Source organism: Leucoraja erinacea, unplaced genomic scaffold, assembly GCF_028641065.1.
Source record: "Leucoraja erinacea ecotype New England unplaced genomic scaffold, Leri_hhj_1 Leri_741S, whole genome shotgun sequence".
NCBI lineage: Eukaryota > Metazoa > Chordata > Chondrichthyes > Rajiformes > Rajidae > Leucoraja > Leucoraja erinaceus.
Window position 1 is genome coordinate 1,779 of NW_026576665.1, and position 15,722 is coordinate 17,500.

At 49.4% G+C, this 15,722-nt stretch overlaps 1 long non-coding RNA gene across 1 annotated transcript in view; it reads right to left on the reverse strand.

Annotated features, from left to right (window-relative positions):
• Positions 1–1,157: 1,157 nt before the first annotated feature.
• The window catches only part of LOC129694641 (uncharacterized), a 69,856-nt gene continuing 55,291 nt past the window's right edge, over positions 1,158–15,722 (reverse strand). Inside the window, exons 3-5 of the long non-coding RNA XR_008723029.1 lie at positions 12,205–12,317; positions 9,956–9,994; positions 1,158–1,261 (exon numbers count right to left, since the gene is read on the reverse strand). This is a non-coding gene — a long non-coding RNA (uncharacterized LOC129694641). The remainder of the gene's footprint in view (positions 1,262–9,955; positions 9,995–12,204; positions 12,318–15,722) is intronic.

Genomic DNA, 15,722 nt, shown 5'->3' on the forward strand with positions numbered 1-15,722 from the left:
ATCAGCCATGATCACATTGAACGGAGATGCTGGCTCGAAGGGCCGAATGGCCTCTACTCCTGCACCTATTGTCTATTGTCAATTGTCAGAGGAGCTGCCTTACCCGCTGGGTTTTTCAAGCATTTTTGTTGACCGCCAAATAAAGTAACCATTTGATCACTCCGGTGGGCGGCGCGACTCTCGTCAGCAGCGGCCTCTGCAGCCCGTCCGCGTTTTTATTATTTTTTTTGTCTATGTTTCTATGTAGTTTTTGTTATTTTTTGTTGGGGTGTGTGTGTGGGGGTGGGGTGGGAGGGAGGGGGTAACTTTTAAATCTCTCCCCGCACTGGAGACCCGACCTTTTCTTTGTCGGGTCTCCGTTGGCATTGGGGCTGCAACGAGGGGCGGCCTCCAACAGGAGAAGACCGGGGGCTCTGGTGCCGACGACTCACCTCACCGTCGCGGAGCTGGCCGAGTCCAGAGCGGGTGGAGCGGTGGTGGAGCGCTGCTGCTGCTGCTGCTGCGGCCCGACCTCCGGAGATTCGGAGGCTGCAACTGCGGGTCTGGCGGACGGCGACACCGGGAGCCCGCGGGTCCCTGGAGGGAGACCGCTTTTCAGGGCTCCCGCAACGGCGACTTCTCCCGCCCGAGTTGCGGGGTTGAAGAACTCCTGGAGCGGGGCCTGACAGCACCGCCCCGCGCGGCTTGGAATGGCTGCGGGACTCTGCGAGCGCACGCCGGGGGCTCTAACACCGAGACCCGGTGTGCGACCTTGCACCACCCGGCGTGGCTTTAATGGCCGCGGGACAATCGCCATCGCCAGCCGGGGGCTTTGACTTTGACTCTGACATCGGGGGGGGAGAGTGCAGTGGAGAGATAAGTTTTTTTGGCCTTCCATCACAGCGATGCGATGGATGTTTATGTAAAATGTAAATTATGTTGTGTCTTGGGTCTATTTGTGTGTAATGTATGGCTGCAGAAACGGCATTTCGTTTGGACCTCAAGGGGTCCAAATGACAATTAAATTGACTCTTGATCACAAAGTTTGGACTCGCTGCAGTGGTGACCCCGACGCGATTCGGCATTTTAGCTCAGGATTGCGGCATCTGCGGTCGGCGGGGGGGGGGGGGGGGGGGGGGGGGGGGGGGGGGGGGGCGGCGGGGGGGGGCCCCTGGCGGTTCGGTGCCCCAGTGCATCGTAGATCTTGGCCAGGTGTCAGCGCGCAGCGTGCGGCGAGTCCGCATCTGGATCCTCCCCACCGGGTCGAGGGGGTGGCCGTGATCTGGAAGACAAAGGGAGCGCACAGGAAATAGACAGAGTGTCGCAGGCAAGGATAGAGAGAGAGAGGGGGGGAGGGAGAGAGAGAAGGGGAGAGAGAGGGGGAGTGGGAAAGAGAGGGAAAGAGGGGGTAAGAGAGGGAAGGGAGAGAGGGGGAGAGTGAGAGATAGAGGGAGAGGGAGAGAGAGAGAGAGGGGGAGGGGGGGAGAGAGAGGGGAGAGAGAGGGAGAGAGAGAGAGAGAGAGAGAGAGAGAGGGAGAGAGAGAGAGAGAGGGAGAGAGAGAGAGAGGGGGGGAGAGGGGAGAGAGAGAGAGAGAGAGAGAGAGAGAGGGAGAGGGGGAGAGAGAGAGGGGGAGAGGGGGAGAGAGGGAGAGGGGAGAGAGAGAGGGAGAGGGGGGGGGAGAGAGAGAGGGAGAAGGAGAGAGAGGGAGGAGAGAGGGGGAGGGGGAGAGGGGGGGAGAGAGAGAGGGGGAGGGGGAGAGAGAGCAAGAGAAAGGGAGAGAGAGGAGGGAATGGAGAGGGAGTGAGCTGGAGAGGGAGGGAGAGAGGGGAGGGAGGGAGAGGGAGGGGGAAGAGAGGGAGAAGGAGAGAGAGGGGGAGAGAGGGAGAGAGAGGAGAGAGAGAGGGAGGGAGAGAGAGAGAGAGAGGGAGGGAGAGAGAGAGAGAGGGAGAGAGAGAGGAGAGAGAGAGAGAGAGAGGGGGAGAGCGAGAGAGAGAGAGAGAGGGAGGAGAGAGGGAGAGAGAGAGGGGGGGACACACACACACACACAGGCCACACACCCACCAGGTCCGTGCCGACCAGCGATCCCCACTAACACTGCCCACACACACACACACACACACACACACACACACACACCAAGCCAATTAACCTACAAACCCGCACGTCTTTGGAGTGTGGGAGGAAACCGAAGATCTCGGAGAAAAGTCTCGGGGAGAACGTGCAAACTCCGTACAGACAGCGCCCGTAGTCGGGATCGAACCCGGGTCTCTGGGTCTGAGGCAGCAACTCTACCGCTGAGCCACCTGTAGATAGGGCGGTTCCTCCTCATCTCCTTCCTAAAGGAACGCCCATTAATTCTGAGGCTGTGCCCTCTGGTCCTAGACTCTAGACTCTCCCACTAGTGGAAACATCCTCTCCACATCCACTCGATCCGGGCCTTTCACTGTTCGGTGAGTTTCAATGAGGTCCCCGCTCATCCTTCTAAACTCCAGCGAGTACAGGCCCAGTGCCGACAAACGCTCATCGTATGTTAACCCACTCATTCCTGGGATCGTTCTTGTAAACCTCCCCTGGACCCTCCCCAGAGCCGGCACATCCTTCCTCCGATAGGATTTGAGTATAGGAGCAGGGAGGTTCTACTGCAGTTGTACAGGGTCTTGGTGAGACCACACCTGGAGTATTGCGTACAGTTTTGGTCTCCAAATCTGAGGAAAGACATTCTTGCCATAGAGGGAGTGCAGAGAAGGTTCACCAGACTGATTCCTGGGATGTCAGGACTGTCTTATGAAGAAAGACTGGATAGACTTGGTTTATACTCTCTAGAATTTAGGAGATTGAGAGGGGATCTTATAGAAACTTACAAAATTCTTAAGGGGTTGGACAGGCTAGATGCAGGAAGATTGCTCCCGATGTTGTGGGGAAGTCCAGGACAAGGGGTCACAGCTTGAGGATAAGGGGGAAATCCTTTAAAACTGAGATGAGAAGAACTTTTTTCACACAGAGAGTGGCGAATCTCTGGAACTCTCTGCCGCAGAGGGTAGTTGAGGCCACACAGTTCATTGGCTATATTTAAGAGGGAGTTAGATGTGGCCCTTGTGGCTAAGGGGATCAGGGGGTATGGAGAGAAGGCAGGGATGGGATACTGAGTTGGATGATCAGCCATGATCATATTGAGTGGCGGTGCAGGCTCGAAGGGCCGAATGGCCTCTACTCCTGCACCTATTGTCTATGTTTCTATGTTTCTATGTACAGCGAAAAGCTTTTTGTTGCGCGCTAACCAGTCAGCGGAAAAACGATACGCGATTACAATCAAGTGTACTAGATAAGGTCAGGAACACCTTATTTCTATGTTTCTATGTTTCTATGATACGGGGCCCAAAACTGCTCACAATGCTCCAAATGCAGCCTAACCAGCGCCTTGTACAACACCAGCATTGCATCCCTGTTTTTTGTGAATGAAGGAACTGCAGAAGCTGGTTTGAACGGAAGACAGACTCCCGGAGTAACTCAGCAGGACGGGCAGCGTCTCTGGAGAGAAATGAACGGGAGGCGTTTTCGGGTTGATTAGCCATGACCGTATTGAATGGCGCTGCTGGCTTTCAAAATGGCCGACTCCTGCACCTATTTTCTATGTTTCTATGACAGAAGTTAAGGAAGTGGCTCTCAAAATGGTGGACGCGTTGTACTGGTGATAATTTTCCAATGTCCTATCGACTCAGGATCAGCTCCTGTGGAATGGAGGATACACCAAAAAATCTGGAGAAACTCCAGAAGCTCCTATACTCGACTCCTCTTGTTATAGAAACATAGAAACATAGAAATTATTGATCATCCAACTCAGTATCCAACTGATCATCCAACTCAGTATCGCATCCCTGCCTTCTCTCTATACCCCCTGATCCCTTTAGCCACAAGGGCCACATCTAACTCCCTCTTAAATATAGCCAATAGATAGAAACATAGAAATTAGGTGCAGGAGTAGAGGCCCTTCGGCCCTTCGAGCCTGCACCATTCGCCATTCAATATGATCATGGCTGATCATCCAACTCAGTATCCTGTACCTGCCTTCTCTCCATACCCCCTGATCCCTTTAGCCACAAGGGCCACATCCAACTCCCTCTTAAATATAGCCAATGAACTGTGGCCTCAACTACCCTCTGTGGCAGAGAGTTCCAGAGATTCACCACTCTCTGTGTGAAAAAAAGTTCTTCTCATCTCAGTTTTAAAGGATTTCCCCCTTTATCCTTAAGCTGTGACCCCTTGTCCTGGACTTCCCTAACATCGGGAACAATCGGGAACTCATGAGGAAGGGTCTCGGCCCGAAACGTCACCCATTCCTTCTCTCCAGAGACGCTGCCTGTCCCGCTGAGTTACTCCAGCGTTTTTGTGCCTCTCCCGGTTTTAATATTCGAGGACTCTCGGAGTAAATGCGTGCGTTTGTTCCCCTTCCCTGGTAGTTTTACACGCGCACTACCAGGCCCAGCTCCGTCTCCATAGCAACACAACTCCATTCTGTTCTTTGTTGGTCTCCTGAGACCAAGCGGAGATTTTTAAAACCCCCCTCAACGCTCACAATAGTTAAAAAACACCCATTTCTCACCCCCCCACTTCCCTCCCCCGACAAGAATCCACAGTTCATTAAACGTAACGCCACAGGCCATCAAAAGGCCTTTGGCATGTAGGCCTTCATCAGTCAGTGTGTTGAGTATAGATCAAGTCAAGTCAAGTTTATTTGTCACATACACATACGAGATGTGCAGTGAAATGAAAGTGGCAATGCTCGCGGACTTTTGTGCAAAAGACAAACAACAAAACAACAAACTATAAACACAATCATAACACACATATTCTTATACATAATAAATAATAGAAGGAAAAACGTTCAGTAGAGTTAGTCCCTGGTGAGATAGGCGTTTACAGTCCGAATTGCCTCTGGGAAGAAACTCCTTCTCAACCTCTCCGCCCCCACCGCATGGCAACGGAGGCGTTTGCCTGACCGTAGCAGCTGGAACAGTCCGTTGCAGGGGTGGAAGAGGTCTCCCATGATTTTGTTTGCTCTGGAGTTGCACCTCCTGTTGTATAGTTCCTGCAGGGGGGCGAGTGAAGTTCCCATAGTGCGTTTGTTCGGCCGAACGCACTACTCTCTGCAGAGCCTTCTTGTCCTTGGCAGAGCAATTCCCAAACCAGATGGTAATGTTCCCGGACAAGATGCTTTCCACCGCCGCTGCGTAGAAGCACTGGAGGATCCTCGGAGATCAGCACTTCAACTCCCCCTCCCAATCCCACACTGACCTTTCTGTCCTGGGCCTCCTCCACTGTCAGAGTGAGGCCTAGCTCAAAATGGAGGAGCAGCACCTCCTATGTCGCTTGGGCAGTGATACAAACATTGACTTCTCTAACTTCAAGTAGCCCTTGCTTTCCCTTGCTGCAGAGAAGGTTCACCGGACTGATTCCTGCCTCTAGTTAATGTACAAACCTGAAGTTAGACACAAAATTAGCATTCATAGCAAAAGGATTTGAGTATAGGAGCAGGGAGGTTCTACTGCAGTTGTACAGGGTCTTGGTGAGACCACCACACCTGGAGTATTGCGTACAGTTTTGGTCTCCAAATCTGAGGAAGGACATTATTGCCATAGAGGGAGTACAGAGAAGGTTCACCAGACTGATTCCTGGGATGTCAGGACTGTCTTATGAAGAAAGACTGGATAGACTTGGTTTGATACTCTCTAGAATTTAGGAGATTGAGAGGGGATCTTATAGAAACTTACAAAATTCTTAAGGGGTTGTGGACAGGCTAGATGCAGGAAGATTGTTCCCGATGTTGGGGAAGTCCAGGACAAGGGGTCACAGCTTAAGGATAAGGGGGAAATCCTTTAAAACCGAGATGAGGAGAACTTTTTTCACACAGAGAGTGGTGAATCTCTGGAACTCTCTGCCACAGAGGGTAGTTGAGGCCAGTTCATTGGCTATATTTAAGAGGGAGTTAGATGTGGCCCTTGTGGCCAAGGGGATCAGGGGGTATGGAGAGAAGGCAGGTACGGGATACTGAGTTGGATGATCAGCCATGATCATATTGAATGGCGGTGCAGGCTCGAAGGGCCGAATGGCCTCTACTCCTGCACCTAATTTCTATGTTTCTATGTTTTCCCTCTCTCTCCATCCCCTCCCCCTTCCCAGTTCTCCCACCAGTCTCACTGTCCTGGACTACATTTGATCCCTGTCCCACCCCCTAACCTGACATCGGTCTGAAGAAGGGTCTCGACCCGAAACGTCACCCATTCTTTCTCTCCAAAGATGCATCTCCTGGCCGCTGAGTTACTCCAGCATTTTACATAGATACATAGAAAATAGGTGCAGGAGTAGAGGCCATTCGGCCCTTCGAGCCTGCACCGCCATTCAATATGATCATGGCTGATCATCCAACTCAATATCCCGTACCTGCCTTCTCTCCATACCCCCTGATCCCCTTAGCCACAAGGGCCACATCTAACTCCCTCTTAAATATAGCCAATGAACTGTGTGGCCTCAACTACCTTCTGTGGCAGAGTTCCACAGATTCACCACTCTCTGTGTGAAAAAAGTTCTTCTCATCTCGGTCTTAAAGGATTTCCCCCTTATCCTTAAACTGTGTGGCCCCTTGTTCTGGACTTCCCCAACATCGGGAACAATCTTCCTGCATCTAGCCTGTCCAACCACTTAAGAATTTTGTAAGTTTCTATAAGATCCCCCCTCGATCTCCTAAATTCTAGCGAGTACAAGCCGAGTCTATCCAGTCTTTCCTCATATGAAAGTCCTGACATCCCAGGAATCAGTCTGGTGAACCTTCTCTGTACTCCCTCTATAGCAATAATGTCCTTCCTCAGATTAGGAGACCAAAACTGTACGCAATACTCCAGGTGTGGTCTCACCAAGACCCTGTACAACTGCAGTAGAACCTCCCTGCTCCTATACTCAAATCCTTTTGCTATGAATGCTAATTTTGTGTCTAACTTCAGGTTTGTACATTAACTAGAGGCGGGAAACATGTTCCCGATGTTGGTGGAGTCCAGAACCAGGGGCCACACACACACACAGTTTAAGAATAAGGGGGTAAGCCATTTAGAACGGAGACGAGGAAACACTTTTTCTCACAGAGAGTTGTGAGTCTGTGGAATTCACCCGCAGACAAGGACCTCTCCGCCTCAGAGGCCACCATTTAGATAATAGTCTGCTTTCCTGTTTTTGCCACCAAAATGGATAACCTCACATTTATCCAAATTATACTGCATCCCCCCAAACATTTGCCCATTCAACCCAGCCTATCCAAGTCACCTTGCAGTCTCCTAGCATCCTCCTCACAGCTAACACTGCCCCCCAAATTAGTGTCATCCGCAAAACTTGGAGATATTGCCTTCAATTCCCTCATCCAGATCATTAATATATACTTGTAAATAGCACTGGGGTCCCAGCACTGAGCCTTGCGCTGCCCCACTAGTCACTGCCTGCCATTGTGAAAAGGACCCGTTTACTCCTACTCTTTGCTTCCTGTTTGCCAGCCAGATGTTGGAGTCCAAGTCTGACCAACCTCTCCCGAGAGAACTATTTTTTTTCCCTCTCTTCACTGGACTCGACTTAAACTGTGTCTCTCACTTACTAGAAGGTTTACAGTCGACTGATTTAACTGATTGCATCCATTTGAGTGATTCGCAATCCCGCTGATCTTAAAACGATAATTGCAACCCTCGTTGCTGCTTCCCCATTGTTCCGTAATAAAAGCAAATGAAAGGGTCGGCACATTGCCGCAGCGGGTAGAGCTGCTGCCTCACAGCGCCAGAGACCCCGGTTCAATCCCGACCTCGGGCACTGTCTATACGGAGTTTGCACGTTTTCTCCCCGTGACCTGCGTGGGTTTTCTCCGAGATCTTTTTGGTCCCCTAATTCGAGGAAGGACTTTCTTGCAATCTTGAATACTATCTAAATGGTGTCAAGTTGGGTAAAGGGGATCTGGGGGTCCTTGTACATCAGTCTATAAAAGTAAGCATGCAGGTACAGCAGGCAGTGAAGAAAGCCAATGGCATGTTGGCCTTTATAACAAGAGGAGTTGAGTATAGGAGCAAAGAGGTCCTTCTGCAGTTGTACAGAGCACTAGTGAGACCACACCTGGAGTATTGTGTGCAGTTTTGGTCCCCTAATTTGAGGAAGGACATTCTTGCTATTGAGGGAGCCCAGCATAGGTTCACCAGGTTAATTCCCGGGATGGCGGGACTGTCATATGCTGAGAGAATGGAGCAGCTGGGCTTGTACACTCTGTGGAGTTTAGAAGGATGAGAGGGAATCTCGTTGAAACGTAAGATTGTTAAGGGTTTGGACACGCTAGAGGCGGGAAACATGTTCCCGATGTTGGGGGAGTCCAGAACCAGGGGCCACACACACAGTTTAAGAATAAGGGGTAAGCCATTTAGAACGGAGACGAGGAAACACTTTTTCTCACAGAGAGTTGTGAGTCTGTGGAATTCTCCGCCTCAGAGGGCGGTGGAGGCCGGTTCTCTGGATACTTTCAAGAGAGAGCTGGATAGGGCTCTTAAAGATAGCGGAGTCAGGGGATATGAGGAGAAGGCAGGAACGGGGTACTGATTGGGGATGATCAGCCGTGATCACATTGAATGGCGGTGTTGGCTCGAAGGGCCGAATGGCCTACTCCTGCACCTAATTTCTATGTTTCTATCTTTGGAGTGTGGGGGGAAACCGGTGTACCCGCAGAAAAACCCACGCAGTTCACGGGGAGAACTCGCAAACTCCGTACAGACAGCGCCCATGGTCAGGATCGAACCCGGGTCTCTGGTGCCGGGAGGCAGCAACTCGGCCACCGTACAAAAGGACACACAAAAAGCCGGAGTAACTCAGCGGGACGGGCAGCATCTCTGGAGAGAAGGAATGGGCGACGTTTCGGGTCGAGACCCTTCTCCAGACTGATCTCAGGGGAGGGGGCGGAACAGCGGTGAAATGTAGTCGGAGACAGTAAGACTGGTGGGAGAAGTGGGAAGGGGGAGGGTTTTGGTCACCGTGTCATAAGAAAGACTAGACTAAGTGGGACCCATTGGCTCATGTTCACACTGGTCGGGCTGGTCCCCCAACGCAATATTCCACCTCTCCACCAATTTCTTCAACCCAAACAACCATTAGCAGTGCATTTTTACTTCAAACCAGCCATATTTTCATTTTCAAACCACACTAAGGGGACTCACAGTTGAGTAGACATGTGTTCAGTGTTATTCAGAGCTCAGAGAGATGTGATCCTCTGGCTTCCTCCATCGTGTAGAGACTGAGTGAGGCACTCCACTTCCTGGTTTTATAGTCCCTCCCCCTCCCTCCTGCAGGGGCAGCAGAGAGAATGGTGAATGTTTTAAAAAACATTAATATCTCTCTGATTTGTCGTCGATGGGAAAAATCCTCCGGTCCAGGGGGGCTCTGAGCGAGGTGGCCAAAAATGACGGCTGTAGGTGGCGGCGTTCTCTCGGAAATCGCAGCACAGCGAGCCAAAAGCGGTCAAGATCAGACTTTTAGTGATATATAGATATCGTTAAGCTAGATCGGGTAGATTTTTGGCACATTGCCCTTCATCAGTCAGAGCAATGGGCTTAGAGGTCACATTGGAGTTGTACAAGTCCGTTCCTGCCTTCTCCCCATATCCCCTGACTCCGCTATCTTTAAGAGCCCTATCTCTTGAAAGCATCCAGAGAACCGGCCTCCACCGCCCTCTGAGGCAGGGAATTCCACAGACTCACAACTCTCTCTGTGAGAAAAAGTGTTTCCTCGTCTCCGTTCTAAATAGCCGACCCCTTATTCTTAAACTGTGTGTGTGTGTGTGTGTGTGGCCCCTGGTTCTGGACTCCCCCAACATGGGGAACATGTTTCCCATGGCCTTGAAGGCCCCACTGTGGTCCGAAGGCCCACACGCACCTGGGGAACGCACCTGTGTTCACCTGGGGAACTCACCTGGGTTAGCGTGGAGTCCCCGCATGCTTTCCTTGCGTCCTGCGATAAAGAAAAGAGAGAGACAGCGTTACGACGTTGATCTCATAGAAACATAGACAATAGGTGCAGGAGTAGAGGCCATTCGGCCCTTAGAGCCTGCACCGCCATTCAATATGATCATGGCTGATCATCCAACTCAGTATCCCACCCCTGCCTTCTCTCCATACCCCCTGATCCCTTTAGCCACAAGGGCCACATCTAACTCCCTCTTAAATATAGCCAATGAACTGTGGCCTCAACTACCCTCTGTGGCAGAGAATTCCACAGATTCACCACTCTCTGTGTGTGAAAAAAAAATGTTTTTCTCATCTCGGTCCTAAAAGATTTCCCCCTTATCCTTAAACTGTGTGTGTGGCCCCTTGTTCTGGACTTCCCCAACATCGGGAACAATCTTCCTGCATCTAGCCTGTCCAACCCCTTAAGAATTTTGTAAGTTTCTATAAGATCCCCCCTAGTGTAAAGGGTAAAAGTGTGAAGTCACAAGTGTACAAGTGTAAAGAGTAAAGTCACAAGTGTACTCGTGTAAAATGTAATGTCACAAATGTACTCGTGTAAAGGTTAAAAGTGTAAAGTGTGCTAGTGAAAACGTGTAAAGTCACAATTGTACTAGTGTAAAGTCACAAGTGTACTAGTGTAAAGTGTAAAGTCACAAGTGTACTAGTGTAAAGGGCAAAAGTGTAGTCACAAGTGTACTAGTGTAAAGTGTAAAGTCACAAGTGTACTAGTGTAAAGTCACAAGTGTACTAGTGTAAAGTGTAGCCACAAGTGTACTAGTGTAAAGTCACAAGTGTACTAGTGTAAAGTCACAAGTGTACTAGTGTAAAGTCACAAGTGTACTAGTGCAAAGTCACAAGTGTACTAGTGCAAAGTCACAAGTGTACTTGTGTAAAGTCACAAGTGTACTAGTGTAAAGTCACAAGTGTACTAGTGTAAAGTCACAAGTGTACTAGTGTAAAGTGTAAAGTCACAAGTGTACTAGTGTAAAGTGTAAAGTCACAAGTGTACTAGTGTAAAGTCACAAGTGTACTAGTGTAAAGTGTAAAGTCACAAGTGTACTAGTGTAAAGTCACACGTGTACTAGTGTAAAGTGTAAAGTCACAAGTGTACTAGTGTAAAGTCACAAGTGTACTAGTGCAAAGTGTAATAGCCACAAGTGTACTAGTGTAAAGTGTAATAGCCACAAGTGTACTAGTGTAAAGTGTAATAGCCACAAGTGTACTAGTGTAAAGTGTAAAGTCACAAGTGTACTAGTGTAAAGTCACAAGTGTACTAGTGTAAAGTGTAATAGCCACAAGTGTACTAGTGTAAAGTCACAAGTGTACTAGTGTAAAGTCACAAGTGTACTAGTGTAAAGTGTAAAGTCACAAGTGTACTAGTGTAAAGTCACAAGTGTTCTAGTGTAAAGTGTAAACGTGTAAAGTCACAAGTGTACTAGTGTAAAGGGCAAAAGTGTAGTCACAAGTGTACTAGTGTAAAGTCACAAGTGTACTAGTGTAAAGTCACAAGTGTACTAGTGTAAAGTGTAATAGCCACAAGTGTACTAGTGTAAAGTCACAAGTGTACTAGTGTAAAGTCACAAGTGTATACTAGTGTAAAGTCACAAGTGTACTAGTGTAAAGTCACAAGTGTACTAGTGTAATAGCCACAAGTGTACTAGTGTAAAGTCACAAGTGTACTAGTGTAAAGTGTAAAGTCACAAGTGTAAAGTGTAAAGTCACAAGTGTACTAGTGTAAAGTCACAAGTGTACTAGTGTAAAGTGTAAAGTCACACGTGTACTAGTGTAAAGTCACAAGTGTACTAGTGTAAAGTCACAAGTGTACTAGTGTAAAGTCACAAGTGTACTAGTGTAAAGTCACAAGTGTACTAGTGTAAAGTCACAAGTGTACTAGTGTAAAGTGTAAAGTCACAAGTGTACTAGTGTAAAGTCACAAGTGTACTAGTGTAAAGTCACAAGTGTTCTAGTGTAAAGTCACAAGTGTACTAGTGTAAAGTCACAAGTGTAGTCTAGTGTAAAGTCACAAGTGTACTAGTGTAAAGTGTAAAGTCACAAGTGTACTAGTGTAAAAGTGTAAGGTCAGGGGCAGGGTGCTGAGTGAGTGTGTGTAGGGATGGCAGTGATGATGTACCACAGCCCCCCCTCTCTAAGCAAGCCCCCCTCCCCCCCCCATGGGGCAGTGGTTCGGGGCAGAGCCGACCCCTCTGTGCTTACCCTGATCTGATTCCTTAGCTGTTCGGCTTCCTGACGTAGCTGCTCGAGCTCGCTCATCCTCTCCGCTCACAGGGAACGTGTCTCTCTGTCTCCACCGCTCGGCGATCAGAAACCTGGCGGACACGAGAGAGGAAAACGGCAGGGTCAGCAGCAGTCTGAAGAAGGGTTTCAGCCCGAAACGTTGCCTATTTCCTTCGCTCCATAGATGCTGCTGCACCCGCTGAGTTTCTCCAGCTTTTTTGTGTAACCGTCAGCAGCGACAATCAGCCGGGTCACGGCGCCAGAGACACGGGTTCCATCCCGACCACGGGCACTTGCCAATCGACAATCGACAATAGACAATAGACAGGTGCAGGAGTAGAGGCCATTACGGCCCTTCGAGCCAGCACCGCCATTCAATGTGATCACGGCTGATCATCCACAATCAGTACCCCGTTCCTGCCTTCTCTGCTATACTCAAATCCTTTTGTAGCTTTCATTGCAAAAGGATTTGAGTATAGGAGCAGGGAGGTTCTACTGCAGTTGTACAGGGTCTTGGTGAGACCACACCTGGAGCATTGCGTACAGTTTTGGTCTCCTAATCTGAGGAAAGACATTCTTGCCATAGAGGATGTGAGTATAGGAGCAGGGAGGTTCTACTGCAGTTGTACAGGGTCTTGGTGAGACCACACCTGGAGTATTGCGTACAGTTTTGGTCTCCTAATCTGAGGAAGGACATTCTTGCCATAGAGGATTTGAGTCTAGGAGCAGGGAGGTTCTACTACAGTTGTACAGGGTCTTGGTGAGACCACACCTGGAGTATTGCGTACAGTTTTGGTCTCCAAATCTGAGGAAGGACATTATTGCCATAGAGGGAGTGCAGAGACGGTTCACCAGAGTGATTCCTGGGATGCCAGGACTGTCTTATGAAGAAAGACTGGATAGACTTGGTTTATACTCTCTAGAATTTAGGAGATTGAGAGGGGATCTTATAGAAACTTACAAAATTCTTAAGGGGTTGGACAGGCTAGATGCAGGAAGATTGTTCCCGATGTTGGGGAAGTCCAGGACAAGGGGTCACAGCTTAAGGATAAGGGGGAAATCCTTTAAAACCGGGATGAGAAGAACTTTTTTCACACAGAGAGCGGTGAATCTCTGGAACTCTCTGCCACAGAGGGTAGTTGAGGCCACACAGTTCATTGGCTATATTTAAGAGGGAGTTAGATGTGGCCCTTGTGGCTAAGGGGATCAGGGGGTATGGAGAGAAGGCAGGTACGGGCTACTGAGTTGGATGATCAGCCATGATCATATTGAATGGCGGTGCAGGCTTGAAGGGCCGAATGGCCTCTACTCCTGCACCTAATTTCTATGTTTCTCCCCTGACTCCGCTATCTTTAAGAGCCCTATCTAGCTCTCTCTTGAAAGCATCCAGAGAACCGGCCTCCACCGCCCTCTGAGGCAGAGAATTCCACAGACTCACAACTCTCTGTGAGAAAAAGTGTTTCCTCGTCTCCGTTCTAAATGGCCGACCCCTTATTCTTAAACTGTGTGTGTGTGTGGCCCCTGGTTCTGGACTCCCCCAACATCGGGAACATGTTTCCTGCCTCTAGCGTGTCCAAGCCCTTAACAATCTTATATGTTTCAATGAGATTCCCTCTCATCCTTCTAAACTCCACAGAGTGTACAAGCCCAGCCGCTCCATTCTCTCAGCATACGACAGTCCCGCCATCCCGGGAATTAACCTTGTAAACCTACGCTGGGCTCCCTCAATAGCAAGAATGTCCTTCCTCAAATTAGGGGACCAAAACTGTACACAATACTCCAGGTGTGGTCTCACTAGGGCCCTGTACAACTGCAGAAGGACCTCTTTGCTCCTATACTCGACTCCTCTTGTTATAAAGGCCAACATGCCATTCGCTTTCTTCACTGCCTGCTGTACCTGCATGGTTACTTTCATAGACTGATGAACAAGGACCCCCAGATCCCGTTGTACTTCCCCTTTTCCCAACTTGACGCCATTTAGATAGTAGTACGGAGTTTGTACGTTCTCCCCGTGATCTGTCCCCTGAGCTATAGACAGAGTTTGAGCAGGCTGGGACTTCTTGGAGGAGTCTCTTGCCCAGAGTAGGGGAATCGAGGACCAGAGGACATAGGTTTAAGGTGAGGGGAGAGGGAAAAGATTTAATAGGAATCTGAGGGGTAACTTTTTCACACAGAGGGTGGTGGGTGTATAGAACGAGCTGCCGGAGGAGGTAGTTGAGGCTGGGACTATCCCAACGTTTAAGAAACAGTTAGACAGGTACATGGATAGGACAGGTTTGGAGGGATATGGACCAAACGCAGGGTCACAGTTTAAGGATAAGGGGGAAGGAAGTCTTTTAGGACCGAGATGAGAAAAACATCCTGGGATGTCAGGACTTTCATATGAAGAAAGACTGGATAGACTCGGCTTGTATTGAATTTAGAAGATTGAGGGGGGATCTTATAGAAACTTACAAAATTCTTAAGGGGTTGGACAGGCTAGATGCAGGAAGATTGTTCCCGATGTTGGGGAAGTCCAGAACAAGGGGCCCACACACAGTTTAAGGATAAGGGGGAAATCTTTTAGGACCGAGATGAGAAAAACATTTTTTTTTCACACACAGAGAGTGGTGAATCTGTGGAATTCTCTGCCGCAGAAGGTAGTTGAGGCCACACAGTTCATAGGCTATATTTAAGAGGGAGTTAGATGTGGCCCTTGTGGCTAAGGGGATCAGGGGGTATGGAGAGAAGGCAGGGATGGGATACTGAGTTGGATGATCAGCCATGATCATATTGAATGGCGGTGCAGGCTCGAAGGGCCGAATGTACCTGCCTTCTCTCCATACCCACTGATCCCTTTAGCCACAAGGGCCACATCTAACTCCCTCTTAAATATAGCCAATGAACTGTGTGGCCTCTACTCCTGCACCTATTTCCTATGTTTCTATGTAAACGCGGGCAGGTGGGACTAGCGTAGATGGGGACATGTTGGCCGGTGTGGGCAAGTTGGGCTGAAGGGCCTGTTTCCGCGCTGGATCACTCTAAGAATTTAAACAAAATTGAAGATTCAGCCGGTCAGGCAGGACCTCTGGAGAACATGGATAGGTGATGGTGAGATAGGGCTCTTAAAGATAGCGGAGTCAGGGGAGATGGGGAGAAGGCAGGAACGGGGTACTGATTGTGGATGATCAGCCGTGATCACATTGAATGGCGGTGCTGGTGCTGGCTCGAAGGGCCGAATGGCCTCTACTCCTGCACCTATTGTCTATTTTGGGTCAGGGCCCATCTTTGTCCTTCAGTTTAATGTTTGTGTGTGCGGAGTGTTTTTGTGTGCATTTAGGGTGTGGCTGCTTTGAATGTTCTCAGAATAGGAAGTGTTTCGAACTATTCTGGGCCCTGCCTTCGACTCATTCATTCAAACACCAGTGGTGGGACGGTGGAGCAGCGGGTAGACTCGCTGCCTCACAGCAACAGAGACGTGCTGTCTGTACGGAGTTTGCACGTTCTCCCCGTGGGTT